Consider the following 15,112-nt stretch of genomic DNA (forward strand, 5'->3'; position numbering starts at 1 on the left):
GGAAAACATATCTCACCCTCAAAAAACAAATTCAGTGTCATTTATTAAAGAGAATGCGGTTTTAGAAGCAGCACATGCCCCCGAAAAATAATAACAGCTTTTAAGGTTTTTAACGCGTCCTTTTTAATATCCGCTAGAGACTATTTCCTTGAAGCAGTTCCAAGTGTATTTACTGAAATCTGCTGTTTCAGCATTTTTTCATTCCACTGCTATTAACATCAGGTGACCACAGTCACTTCCTGAAGGCATTTAGTTTCAAGATGGAAAAATTAAATGTGCCACTGACTGATCAATGTAACTTCACATGTGGCCTGGAAGTAGATGGGATCCACTTTCAAATGCATGACCTCTTTTCTTATACATTGTCTTTCAGATTACAATGTATAAAAGCATGAGAGGAATAGATCGGGTAGATGCGCAGAGTCTCTTGCCCAGAGTAGGTGATTCGACGACCAGAGGACATGGGTTTAAGGTGAAGGGGAAAAGATTTAACAGGAATCTGAGGGGTAACTTTTTCACACAAAGGGTGGTGGGTGTATGGAACAAACTGCCAGAGGAGGTAGTTGAGGTTTGGACTATCGCAACGTTTAAGAAATGGTTAGATAGGTACATGGATAGGACAGGTATGGAGGGATATGGACCAAGTGCAGGCAAGTGGAACTAATGTAGCTGGCACATGTTGGCCGGTGTGGGTAAGTTGGGCCGAAGGGCTTGTTTCCACACTGTACCACTCTATGACTATGACTATGATATATTTGAATATACCAAATCAATGAATAGGCAGTATCTACTTTCTCTCTGTGGTCTCAAACGTACTGCAAGCTATCAGCCCTTATCTATCTTGAGTAACTCTGCTGGCAAAACGTGGGCTATGTGACTATAAACCAATTGGATGAAATTCATCCTACATAGAAAGCATGGATCACAAAGTGTAATGGCGTGTAGGAAGGAACTGCAGATAGACACATAAAGCTGGAGTAACTCAGCGGGTCAGACATCATCTCTGGAGAAAAGGAATAGGTGACGTTTCAGGTCAAGACCCTTCTTCAGACCTTTTACTCCAGAGATGCTGTCTGAGTTACTCCAGCTTTTTGTGTCTAACTTGAGTTTAAACCAGCATCTGCAGTTCCTTCCTACACAAGGAACTGCAGATGCTGTTTACACCGACAGCAGTAACAAAATGCTGGAGTAACTCAGTGGGACAGGTAGGTTCTCTGGAGAGAAGGAATGGGTGACGTTTTGGGTCGAAAACTCATCTTCAGACAGAGTCAGGGGAGAGGGAGTCTAGAGATATGGAAGGGTAAAGAATGGTTTGATAGCTTTAAACTTTCTTGTCTATGATAGAAGGGTTTTCTTGTCTATTACGGACCAGTATAATACAGATTTCTTTGGTAGACATTTTGGTTTGTGGATGGACCATACATGGCACAGCAGTGGAATGAGCCAAAGTGCCTACATATTAAAGACTGATTAATGGTTTATTCACGATTTTTGTGCTGCAAAATATAGTTGATACATTTACCAATGTAACAGACACTCTGCTACAGAAAGAATAATAAGATTGCTTGAGAAGCTTTTTTTGAGACTTCTGAAAGACATGATATGCCATTGCATGCAGTTACCTGAAGTGGGGGAATCCCCCCGAATGCTGTAGGCATGGTGTCACAACCAAGTGTGTGGGCACTTCTCTCAACAGCTCGCTACATTGCTTGATGGATACGTGACAATTTTGAATGGGAAGGGTTCAGGATTAATCCGTGATAGGTGCTGAGTTAGACACCAAATGCAGGAGTAACTCAGCGGGTCAGGCAGCATCTCTGGCTAGAAGGGATGAGTGACAATTCGGGTCGAGACTCTTGTTCATTCTCGACTTGAAATGTCACACATTCCTTCTCTCCAGAGATGCTGCCTGACCCGCTGAATTACTCCAGCATTTTGAGCCTACCTTCGGTGTAAACCAGCATCTGCAGTTGCTTTCCTAAACGGAAAATAGAATGGAGTGGAGATGGGAAGGTGTGGCCAGTGGGATCCCGTTGGAGGTGGTGAAAATGTTGAAGGATTATGTGCTGTACGCGATGGCTGATGGGGTGAAAGATGAGGACTAGGGGTTCTCTGTCCCTCTGTGACTAGGGGGAGGGAGAGCAAGGGCGGAGCTGCAGGGTACCAAGGAGACATGAGACATCTATGATGGAAGAGGGGATCCCCCATTCCCTCAAGAATGAGGACATCTCGGATGTTCTAGTATGGAACACCTCATCTTGGGCGCAGATGCAGCATAGATGGAGTAATTGGGAGTAGGGGATAGAGTCTTAACAGGAGACAGGGTGGGAAGAAGCGTAGTCTAGATAGCTTTGGGATTCAGTAGGTTTATAATAGACCCCAGTTGATAGTCTATCTCCTGTGATGGAGACTGTGAGATAAAGAAAGGGGAGGGGGGAGCTGTCAGAGATAGTAATGGTGAATTTGAATGCACGATGGAAATTGGTGGTGAAGTTAATGAATTGCATGAGTTCTGCACGGGTGCAGGAGGTAGCACCGATGCAGTTGTCAATGTAACAGAGATAGAGTTTATGGATAGGGTCAATGTACACTTAAAACAGGGATTGTTCAACGTACTCTACAAAGAGGCAGGCATAGCTGGGGCCCAAGTGAGTGCCCATAGCTACGCCTTTGATTTGGTGGAAGTGGGAGGAGTCGAAGTAGAAGTTGTTGAGGGTGAGGACCAGCTCCGCTCGGCAGAGGAGAGTGTTGGTAGAGGGAAATTGGCTGGTTCTGCGGTCGAGGAAGAAGCGAAGAGCTTTAAGGCCTTCCTGATGGGGGGATGGAGGTGTAGAGTGACGGAACGTCCATAGTAAAGATGAGGGAGTGGGAACCCGGAAAGCAGAAGTCATTAAAGAGACAAAGGGCATGTGAGGAGTCTTGGTCATACTGTAGGCCGGGAGGGATTGGGGACAATTTTTACATTTACACCAAACCAATTAACCTACGTATTTGCAGTGTGAGGGGAAACCGTAGATTCCGGAGAAAACCCATGCACGTCACGGGGAGAACGTGCAAACTCCGTACAGACAGCACCCATAGTATGGATAAATACAGAGGTCTTTTTCCTCCATTATAGCCAAGGGCTACCATGCCGAGTGAGTTGCTGTATTTATTGTTTAATCTATCATTACTCCGCTACTCCTTGCACCTTATGTGAAAACACATCTTCAATCGATATTTTTAAGGCAGAGATAGATAGATTCTTGATTAGTACGGGTGTCAGGGATTAAGGGAGGAAGGCTAGAGAATGGGGATGAGAGGTGGAAGATAGATCAGCCGGATGGCCTAATTCTGCTCCTATCACTTATGAACTTACAGCGTATATGACAATAATCTAATCAGAATCTTGAGGGACTTCCCACCACCCCTCTCCCCAGTCCCTTATGAAACCTTCTCTGAGATTAGTATGTGGCAGATTGTCAGATGTTGATTCATTTGAACCTGGCATGGGCCAATGGAGAAGACTGCAGCAGATCCCATTTTAAGATGGGTTTGCGGGAGTGAATTATTGTCCTGTTCTTTCTATCATATCTTCAGCCAATTTCATGATATTTGAAAGGAAGCCATTTGTGCAATCTCACCATGTGAAGCGAATATAGCACACGAATCCTGGTGTCACAAAACCTCTGGGCACATCTGTTTGATGTCTGAAGAAAGGTCTAGACCCGAAACGTCACCCATTCCTTCCATCCAGAGATGCTGCCTGTCCCGCTGAGTTACTCCAACATTTTGTGTCTATCTTCAGATTAAACCAGCATCTGCAGTTCCATCCTACACTGTTTGTTGTATTGAATTCCTTTTAACTGAATATCAAAGCTGTTGTGGCTTTGTTCTTCTATTCCTAGACCAATAGTCTTGGCCATTAGATATGCTCCACAGTCGATGTCTATACATGTTGGATACCCACTGATTTAAAAGCATATTGCGGGGATTGAATGGGAGGTCAGGATACAGATGTTATATTGCGGCATCTTCTGATAGATTTGATTGCAAACTAAGCATGGAGTTATAGATGCAAGTCCTAGATTTTACATTCCCACATTTGGATTATTACTTTCTCATTTCCAGATTATTCCAACAAGATGTTGTCTTTGTCCACATTTCTCTAAACTGAACCACATTTTTATTTCGGTCACATTACGTTCTCATGCCTTGCTGTGGTTCCAACTCATCGTGAAGTTATACCCTAAACTGCAGATGGTTACTTATTAAAGCGATGAAAAACAGACTGCATGGCCAGAGAATAATTAAAGTATGATTAACTGTTCATGGTTCCCAGCCAGCTGAAAATTGTTATTGATTATAAAAAGGTAATTGTTTTTCTTTGTGGTATGTAGAGAGAGAGAGAGAGAGGGAGAGAGAGAGAGAGAGAGAGAGAGAGGGAGAGGTAGGAGAGAGGGAGAGAGAGAGAGAGAGAGAGAGAGAGAGAGAGAGAGAGAGAGAGAGAGAGAGAGAGAGAGAGAGAGAGACAGAGAGAGACAGAGAGAGACAGAGAGATAGACAGAGAGATAGACAGAGAGATAGACAGAGAGATAGATAGACGGAGAGATAGACAGAGACAGACAGACAGACAGACAGACAGACAGACAGACAGACAGACAGACAGACAGACAGATAGATAGATAGATAGATAGATAGATAGATAGATAGACAGACAGACAGACAGACAGACAGACAGACAGACAGACAGACAGACAGACAGACAGACAGACAGATAGATAGATAGATAGATAGATAGATAGATAGATAGATAGATAGATAGATAGATAGATAGATAGATAGATAGATAGATAGATAGAGAGAACTCTATTGTCACATGTACAGTAAAGGTACAGTGAAATTGTTTGTTTTTTGCAGACTCAGTTCACAAAAGAGTCACCACAAGCCGCCGACAAAGTTACAAACGCACCCTTAAATATTGTTGGTCCCTTCTGCGTGTCCCCACTCCCCCCACCGGTCCCTCTTGTTCTTGGTGTCCCCACTCCCCCCACCGGTTCCCTCTTGTTCCCTGCGATGGGGCCCGTCCACCTTGGCCCCCAGGGTCTCCGCCCTCGATGTTCCACGTCGCTCCTCATTCTTGGCACGGCGTGGCGAGGTTGTTGTCAGCGCCGGTGCCTCGGGCCCGAGTTTGGAGTGTAGCGGTGTGTGAGCAGGGACTACCAATCCTTCCTTGTCGGTCCGCGGCGGGCGATTCTCAGTCCGCAGCGTATGGCCCTCCATGGTGGCCGCTCTGCAGCGAGCGGTCCACGGCAGTTGGTCCTCCATGGTGGCCGCTCTGCAGCGAGCGGTCCTCGGCGGCTGGTCCTCCAAGGTCATTCCGCGGCGGTTTGCGAGCCGGGCCTGCTTGCCTTGTCCTTCCCATCACCGCTCCACCTCAACCAGGGCTGCAGATCCTAAAATACAAACTACCCGATGACCTCAGCGGGTCTGGCTTCATTTGAAGAGGGAAATGGACCCGTGGTATGAACCCTTCAAGCTCTGCTCCAAAATGTCATCTCTGCATTTCCATCCACAGACGCTGCCTGACCCGTGAAGTTCCTCCGGCACTTTGTTTTTTGCTCGAGTTGGGACAGAGTGGATTGGTCTTTTAAGCAGTTCAGAGGGGGTGAAAGACCTACCCAGTTCCATGGAATTCAATACGAACGTTCCAAGTGTTGGATCAGGAACTATCTTCCCAGATCTGGACATAACATATAATGTTAATATTAAGGAGGGGCAGGATGGCTTTTCCCCTACAGACATCAGGCTATTAAACACCACAACCTCAAATAAGCTCTGAACTACATAGACTATTATTGTTATTATTGCACTGTTATTGTTTGTTTTTTATGTGCACTTACGTGTGTGTGTGTGTGTTTTTATATATATGTTATATCCCTGTGAAGAAGGGTCTCGACCCGAAACGTTGCCTATTCCTTCACTCCTGCTGCTTCATCCACTGAGTTACTCCAGCATTTTGTGTCTAACTTTGATTTAAACCAGCATCTGAAGTTCTTCAGACTATTATCTAAATGGTGGCCGACTAGGAAAAGGGGAGATGCAGCGAGACCTGGGTGGCATGGTACACCAGTCATTGAAAGTAGGCATGCAGGCGCAGCAGGCAGTGAAGAAAGCCAATGGTATGTTAGCTTTCATAGCAAAAGGATTTGAGTATAGGAGCAGGGAGGTTCTACTGCAGTTGTACAGGGTCTTGGTGAGACCACACCTGGAGTATTGCGTACAGTTTTGGTCTCCAAATCTGAGGAAGGACATTATTGCCATTGAAGGAGTGCAGAGAAGGTTCACCAGACTGATTCCTGGGATGTCAGGACTGTCTTATGAAGAAAGACTGGATAGACTTGGTTTATACTCTCTAGAATTTAGGAGATTGAGAGGGGATCTTATAGAAACTTATAAAATTCTTAAGGGGTTGGACAGGCTAGATGCAGGAAGATTACTCCCGATGTTGGGGAAGTCCAGGACAAGGGGTCACAGCTTAAGGATAAGGGGGAAACCCTTTAAAACCGAGATGAGAAGAACTTTTTTCACACAGAGAGTGGTGAATCTCTGGAACTCTCTGCCACAGAGGGTAGTCGAGGCCAGTTCATTGGCTATATTTAAGAGGGAGTTAGATGAGGCCCTTGTGGCTAAGGGGATCAGAGGGTATGGAGAGAAGGCAGGTACGGGATACTGAGTTGGATGATCAGCCATGATCATATTGAATGGCGGTGCAGGCTCGAAGGGCCGAATGGCCTACTCCTGCACCTAATTTCTATGTTTCTATGTTTCTATGTTTCTTACATACAGTATAATATATCTGTGCCTGAAGAAGGGTCTCGACCTGAAACGGCACCTAATGTCCGAAGATAGACACAAAATCCTGGAGTGACTCAGCGGGGCAGGCAGCGTCTCTCGAGAGAAGGAATGAGTGATATTTTGGGTTAAGATCCTCGCTTGGTCCCTCCTGACTCTTCTACGTGAAGAAGGGTCTCGACCCGAAACGTCGTACATTCCTTCTCTCCAGAGATGCTGCCTGACCCGCTGTTACTCCAGCATTTTGCGTCTATCTTTGATATATCTGTTTATATATGTGTATCTGTGAGTATGTGCATGCATACACACAGTGTACTATGTTTACATATTCTGTTGTGCTGCTGCAAGTAAAGGGGCTGTCCCACTTTGGCGACCTAATTGGCGTGTTATTTATGTTATGACATCGGATGGAAGCTGCATACCATCTCTCTTGCGCTTATGTGCAATGACAAGAAAATATATTATTATTATTATTATTAGAAGGGTTTGAAAAAATGACATGTTGTAGAACTCCTTCGACTATGTTGAAGACCAGCTACGACTAGCTACGACTAGCTAAGACTAACTTCGGGAAAATTGGCCACCAAATAGTGGAGAGTGAAGACGGCCTCCTTCGACCTCCTTCGACCTCCCTTCGACTATGATGAAGACTATCTACGACTACCTTCGACTACCCTCGATTACCTACGAATAACATGCCAACCTACTACGACCTACTACAACTAAACCTACGAGTAAAAAAAGTATCGATTTTTTCCGTGGCGACCTTTTTTTACTCGCGGACATTTTTTAACATATTGAAAAAAATGGCGCAACCTAGCTGAGGCCTCGAGTACACAGAGACCACTCTCGAGCATGAAGGAGAGTTACGAAGACCTCCTACCACCGCGTGGTAGCCATGCTGCGAGTGTGAGTCGAGGGCAAACTCACGGATTAGGTCACCCAAGTGGGACAGGCCCTTTAGAAAAGCAGAATGGAGGTAAGCTTGTTGTAAGCAGAAACAAAGATTAGGAAGAAACATGAGGGAGGGGGGCACTCTAGTTTAGAATCGTCTGCCCAGTGAATACGTCTGTGTTTGTTTGTTTGTTTGTTTGTTTGTTTGTTTGTTTGTTTGTTTGTTTGTTCAGGTGAAGGTGCTGTGCACATGGCAACCAGCCAGCAGTCGCTGGTCTTTTTTCTTTTTGGTTTCACTTTTAAATCCAAATTTCTGGAGTAACTCAGTGTTTTTAATCTGTGTCCCAATCTGCTCTTTCTCGTGTTTAATCAGTGTTGAGCAATAGATGAGGTTAGAGGGTGTGCATGTGAACCTCTGCCTCATCTGGAAAAACAGCTGGGGTACTCTCATGTACTACCTTCACGCATGTACTCATGAACCTGCCAACTCATCCAAGTTCTCCTCCCGCCCACCTCGATGAGGGGCAATTCGTGGCTTCCAATTATTCAACTGCCCTGTTTTTGGATGTGGATGGAATCCACATCCCTGCGAGAAGCCGACACAGTTACAGGTAAATTCCACAATGACAGCACTGAAGGTCAGATTCAAAACCTGTGCCTCTTTTCCACCAGGGGCGCCGGGTCGATGGCTGCCTTGCTGTCAGTCTGTTCGGCTTTTCACTCTTTTTGTTATTTTTTAGTTTGTTAAAAGTTTTGTTTTAATGTTCTTCGGTTTGTTTTATGTGGGGGGAGGGGGGAGGGGATCGGGGGAAACCTTTTTTCAGGTTCTTACGTTCCTGGAGATGTGATCAATTTTCGGCTCTGCGGCCTACCATCGATGGAGCTGGAACTGTCGTGAGCCCCACCGCGAGGCGCGGACTTAACATCAGAGCGGATCCCTTGCCTGGGATCGCTCCCACCGCGACCACCGCAGAACCAACACCAAGGACTCGCAGTCTCGGGTGAGGCCGTGTCTTGAGCTCCAACGTTGTGGAAGTCTTGACCAGCCCCGACGTGTGGTTCGATCGTCCGGCGCGGGGGAGCCGACATCCCCCGATGCGGGAGCTTGATCGCCTCAACGCGGAGGGTACAAACGCCACCGGCTACGGGAGTCAAGATCGTCCCGTCAACGGGGGCTCGAGGCCCATGATCGAGGAAGAACTAAGGGAAGGACTGTGTAGGAGTCACTGTGGTGGATGTTCTTGGTAAAATGTGTTTTTGAAATGATCTGTTTCTTTTAATTGTATGACTGACCTGGCCAATTAAATTCCTCGTATGTTGCAAAACGTACTTGGCGAATAAAGTGTAATTCTGATTCTGATTCTGATTCTGATTCTGGAACTTTGTGGCAGCAGCGCTAACAGCTGCATCCTGAACCGATGGAATCCAAAGGGAATTTGTCTCCTCTGTGCTATCTTATTAAATGTTCAATCAAAAATGCATGACAAGATATTACAAATAGTAAGATTAAATGAGAACTTACCAGTTTGAAGTTTGATCTTTATTTTATGAGGAGTAACGTTGAGGGAATACGTGAAGAACCCCGCTAGGGCGCATGCGTGTCATTCTTCAAAGCAGTGGTGTGGAATCACAGATAACTATAATGACTAAACATAGTAAGATTAGAGAGAGATACCAGTTGAGTATATGATCAAGGGTGGGAGCGGAGGGCACGTATTCCCTCAACGTTACTCCTCATAAAATAAAGATCAAACTTCAAACTGGTAAGTTCTCGTTTAATCTTACTATTTTACTTCGGAGTCACGTGAGTGACTACGTGAAGATTTCAAAGCCCTGTGATTTCATGCCGTGGACGAGTCCATGACACACATCTGCCTTGGTATAGGGGAGAAATATTTTCGACATCCATACGGTATGTGGATGCAACAAACAATTTTATTAACAAAATAAATCATAAAACCCCGAATATTGATGGGGACAAATTATATTACAGAACTTAATATAGGTTTTGAAAAAGTTCCAGTTTCCTCCACTGGTTTATTATAACATTTACGGAAAGTTCCTTCTGATGACCATCCTGCCGTTTTGAGGATCTGATCCAATGGAACATCCAACTTGTATGCTGCCGACGTAGCTGCAGCCCTGGTGGAGTGAGATTTAAAACAATTAGTATCTATACCTGCTTTAGTAAGTACTTGTTTTATCCATTTGGAAATGGTCTGTTTTGTTATTCGTTTATGAGGCTGTCTGTGGCTAATGAGCAGTGCCTGTTCTGTGCCTCTGATGGTTTTTGTTTGTTTAATGTACTCTTTGAGATGTATTACCACACACAGTCGCTCATCTGCAGGGTAGTTATTGAAAATCACTTTTAGGCCTGCCGACCCCTGTCTGTTCTGTTTTACCGGTTCCTGGATGTAAAAATGTAAATTTTCCTGCAAACTGGTCATGGTATCCAGCCTCAATTTGTGTAGGGCCTGCGCCCTTTGTGCTGTGACCAATGCCATCAGCATGACCATTTTTAAGGTCAAAGTCTGTAATGACAGGCTAGTGGCTGGAGTCCAGTTCCTTAGTAGATTCAGAACGATGCCAACATCCCATATATGGGAATATCTGGCCTTAGGAGGGTTAGCATTGAATATGCCCCTCATGAGCTTGGCTACCAAAGGGTGTGACCCCACAGGCTGTCGTTCCATTTCTCTCCAGAGGTAGGTAGACAGGGCACTTCTGGCACAGTTGATGGCGCTGTACGTAAGTCGCTCGTCATGGTGTAAATTTACCAGAAATTCCAATACCGGTTGAATGTTTGTAGGTCTGTGGATAATGTTGTTCTGGTTGCAATACCTGTGCCATTTTCTGATATATACTAGGTATTGATTTTTTGTTGACTCTCGCTGGGCTCCAGCAATCATGTTCATAGCTCTCGTTGTTAAGCCCAGGTGTAGTAAAGGAGCTTTCAGACTCTACAAACCAAAACGTTAATGTGACGGTGACAAGGATGACTCGTCCTAGTTGCTGGATTTACCAGTAGATCCGGTCTGTGTTGAATGGTGATGTGAGGTTCTAATATCATCTCCTGTACCAATGGGAACCATGGTTGGGTAGGCCAATCGGGTACTATTAAGATACCAGACGCAGAGTCTTGTCTTATCTTACTTAGTACCCGACTGATGAGGCAGAAGGGAGGGAATGCATAAAAGAACAATTTCCCCCAATGCAGCGAAAAAGCATCTGTAGCTGCTGCCCCAGGGTCTGGTTCCCATGATACATATTTTGGCACTTGGTGGTTAAGCCTGGATGCGAATAGATCGACATCTGGTGTTCCGTATCGTGCTGTAATTTCAGCAAATACTTTTTTGTCCAACATCCATTCGATGTTCTCATTGAATTTGCGTGACTTGGTGTCTGACACTAAGTTGTGTCTACCTGGTAAGTAGGTAGCTGATATCCAAATTCCTCTGCGGATACACCATTGCCAGATTTTGTTTGCCAGATTGTCACATGATGTCGATTTGTTTCCACCCATGTGGTTGATGTATGCTACCACAGTGGTGTTATCAATTTGTAATCTTATATGCTGGTGAGATAACCCTAAGCAATATGACTTAAGGCCGTGAAAAGCTCCCAACATTTCTAAGTAATTTATGCCCAAAGTGTGTAGTAATGATGACTCCTGTTCATTCCATCTCCCACCACAGCTGGTGATGGAATCCGTGGCACCCCATCCGAGAGCACTAGCATCCGTTTGTAGTGTGATAGACGGATTGCTGATAATGATTGGATTGGAACAATGCCTAATGTTTTCTTTCCACCATTGTAGTTCTAGTATGGCTTCTTTTGGTAGTTCCATAGGTCTATCAAAATGACCTCCATTGCATTTTAGAGCTCTTATTTTTGCCCTTTGTAAATTCTGATAATATAAGGGTCCGAATTGTGCAGCTGGAAAGGCTGCTATTATCTTGCCAATCATTCTCGCCACCTGTCTAATAGTAGGTTTTCTTGTGTCAATGATGTTGCCGCAATCCTCCTCGAAGGCTATTGCTTTGTCTTGTGGCAAAGCCACTGACATAAGAACTGAGTTAATGGTAAATCCCAAGAAATCCATTGTTGTTGAAGGTTTCAATTTTGATTTAATTGGATGGATAATGAATCCTAGGCTTTCAAATAATTGTATAGTGGCTGTTATTGTTAATTCTGCTTGTTTTACCCTTTTGCCCAATATAAGTATATCATCCAAGTAAGCCATCACAATGTGTTTATGTTCACGTAGGAAAGCTAAGGCTGGTTTTAATATTTTGGTAAATAACCTAGGTGCAGAAGTAAAACCATTTGGTAGTGCTCTGTATTGCCAGAGTTGATCCATCCAATTAAATTTCAAATAACGTCTATGGTCACCTGTTATGGGTACTGAATAGTAAGCATCTTTTAAATCAATGCTTGCCATATAGTAACCTTTGGAGATTAATAGTTTAGCAGTAGCAAAGGTTTCCATTTTGAAATGAATATATTTTACAAAAACATTCAAATTACTCAAATCTATGATGATGCGGCAACCACCATCTTTCTTATGTTTAATAAAAATGTTGGACACGAATTCTAAAGGTTCGTGTTGGGTTTGTTCAATTATCCCCATTTTATGGAGTCTCTGCAGTTCAGCATGTGCTTTTGCTTTACCTTCGCCGTTAAGCCTGAACACTCTGTTCGGTACATGCTGGACTGGAGGATTACGTGGTTGTAAGAACTCTATCGTATATCCCTGGATACTGCTTAGGATATAAGTATCTGATGTCAACTTATACCATGCATCCAGAAAAAAGTGTAATCTGCCACCAACACCCATGCTATCGTTAATAAGTAAGGGACCAGACCCACCTACCTCTATGGTTACCAGTGGTTTTATTTCTTCCCTTGTCCCCGAGGACGTTGAGGCCCCGGTGTCTTGATTTGTGTTGTAGATGGGTGCATCTTCCACGAGGGCCGGCCTGGGCCATGTCCTAAAAAAGACCGCTGTTGGATTGGTCTTGCCCTCGACTGTTCTCCAGAGTAGTCCTTGCGACCCATGAGTGCATAGGGGTGGTACTTCTGGGGGTAGCGTTTGGTAGCTTTTATAATTCCCAGGGCTTTGGATTCTTCGTCCAAATCTTTTACCTGTTTTGGTAGGTCCCCTCCAAACAGGTAAGTCTTTTCGGTGGTCGTTTCTGTTCTGCATAATCCCGCAAATTTTGGGTCTAGTACCGGCTGTATACTCTTCTTTCTGATATTATTTAGTTCATATTGGGTATTGCAGAAGAGGGCGAGGGCATCTTTGTGGTGTTGACTCATATCTTCCTCATCCAGGGTTCGTGTGAATGCCGTTATCCCTGCGGTGAGGGTTTTAAGTACTTTTGTAGTAAGACATCCCTGGTCCTGATGCTTGTTCCTACATGCTTCCAAATACATGCGTTCACGGTTGGGACATTAAGGGATTTACAATTTCCAGGTTGCAAGTGACGCCCCATGGTGTCAATTAGGGCTTGTCCCTGTAGCTGGTTCAGGGACATGTAATTAACACTTGCCGCTAACCTGGCTGGTAAATCATCCCCTGTGAGTTCTGGCTTCGCGAACTGAGCCACCATTTCAAGTAAGTTGCCACTTACCCCTTGCACTGAGTTGTCCATCAGTTCCTGTTCAGGGTCAGTCCAAATCTGCCCCGCTATGCTGTCCTGGGAGGCAATAGACGCTGGATACAGCCCTGAATAAGGTACTGCAGAAGGGCTGAATGTCTGCGCAGTAGAGCCAGACCCCCTCTGGAGTATTGCCTCCATCAGCCGCTCCATTTTCGTCCAGTGCTCTCGGGCACCTGGCTCTTACGGCTTGTCCTGGACCAGCTGCCGCTCCAACGCGGTACAGAGCTTTCGAGCGCTGCCCGCTCGCTGTCGCTGGTCCCGCAGCTCAAACGCGTTCCAGTGATCTCGGTCACTGGTCGCTTGCTGCTCCTCCAATTCCTTCAGCCCCACAGGCCCCTGAGCGAAGGTGGCGTGGGGCTGTTCGAAATCCGAGTCGTCCGAAAGAACGGCTCGGTCGGTTTTGCGTTTAGCCTTTCCACCCGCCGGTGGTGAGGCTAACTTCGGCACAGGTGCTCCCGACAATGGAGACAGCCCTGCCGTCTGCCGCCGCTGGCTGCCCGTTCCCGCACGGCTCTCCCCCGCCAGCTTTTTTGCAGCTTTGGTCCGTCTTCTGTCCATCCTAGAGGTAAGAAAACGTAGATCTCTTACCTGTCTTCGCTGGTTTTATACACCAGCCCTTTAGGAGGAACGTCCTTCCTCCATCGAAATGACTCGTGCAATGCGTGTAGCGTAATGACACGCATGCGTCCTAGCGGGGTTCTTCACGTAGTCACTCACGTGACTCCGAAGTAAAATGTTAATTAACCTTGAGTTGGTATTGTCATGGGTCTACAAAGTGCAGCGTTTGATACACTGCCATGCACGCAGCTGCAATTTTGGAGAACGTGTAAATGCATCCGCATTGATTCTGGATGGGCTGCAAGTCAAGAGTCAAGAGAGTTTTATTGTCATGTGTCCCAGATAGGACAATGAAATTCTTACTTGCTGCAGCACAACAGAATATGCAAACATAGTACATAACGGGAGAAGAAAAAAGTTCCACACACACACACACACAAACACTCAATAAATAAACAAATATAGTGCAATAAAAGTAATAGTCTGTTGTAGTTCAGAGCTTATTTGTTGTCGTGTTTAATAGCCTGATGGCCGTAGGGAAGAAGCTGTTCCTGAACCTGGACTTTACAGTTTTCAGGCTCCTGTACCTTCTTCCCGATGGTAGTGGTGAAATGAATGTGTGGCCAGGATGGTGTGGGTCTTTGATAATGTTGGCTGCCTTTTTGAGGCAGCGACTCCGATATATCATTGCCATGTGCGTTGTGTATTTAACTCTGAGGGAATGATGAAAGTACAGGATATTCAACCAGAAAGCCATTCTGTGTGTGTTCATGTCATTGGCATGTGCGTGAAATGTGATAGAGAATGATTCTGTGTTGAGACAAACTAAGGCAATAAGATCCTGTTCCAATTTTACAGTGAATGAGCCTCCAAGAAGCAAGGCACGGCATTCCCCATCATTACATACTGTACATATAAATGCACAGGTTACAATCATTTAGTTTTTTTAATTTAGGGTGAGAGATACAGCATGGAAACAGGCCCTTCGGCCCACCAAGTCCGACCAGGCCAGCGATCCCATCGTGGATAGTCTTCATCATAGTCGAAGGGAGGTCGATGGGCCTGTCCTACTTAGGTGATTTGTTTAGGCGACTACAAGTGACTAGGCTGTCACCACATAGTCGCCGGGATGTCGCCTGCATGGTGTCTTCAATTGGCCAAAA

Source organism: Amblyraja radiata, chromosome 7 (genome assembly GCF_010909765.2).
Source record: "Amblyraja radiata isolate CabotCenter1 chromosome 7, sAmbRad1.1.pri, whole genome shotgun sequence".
NCBI lineage: Eukaryota > Metazoa > Chordata > Chondrichthyes > Rajiformes > Rajidae > Amblyraja > Amblyraja radiata.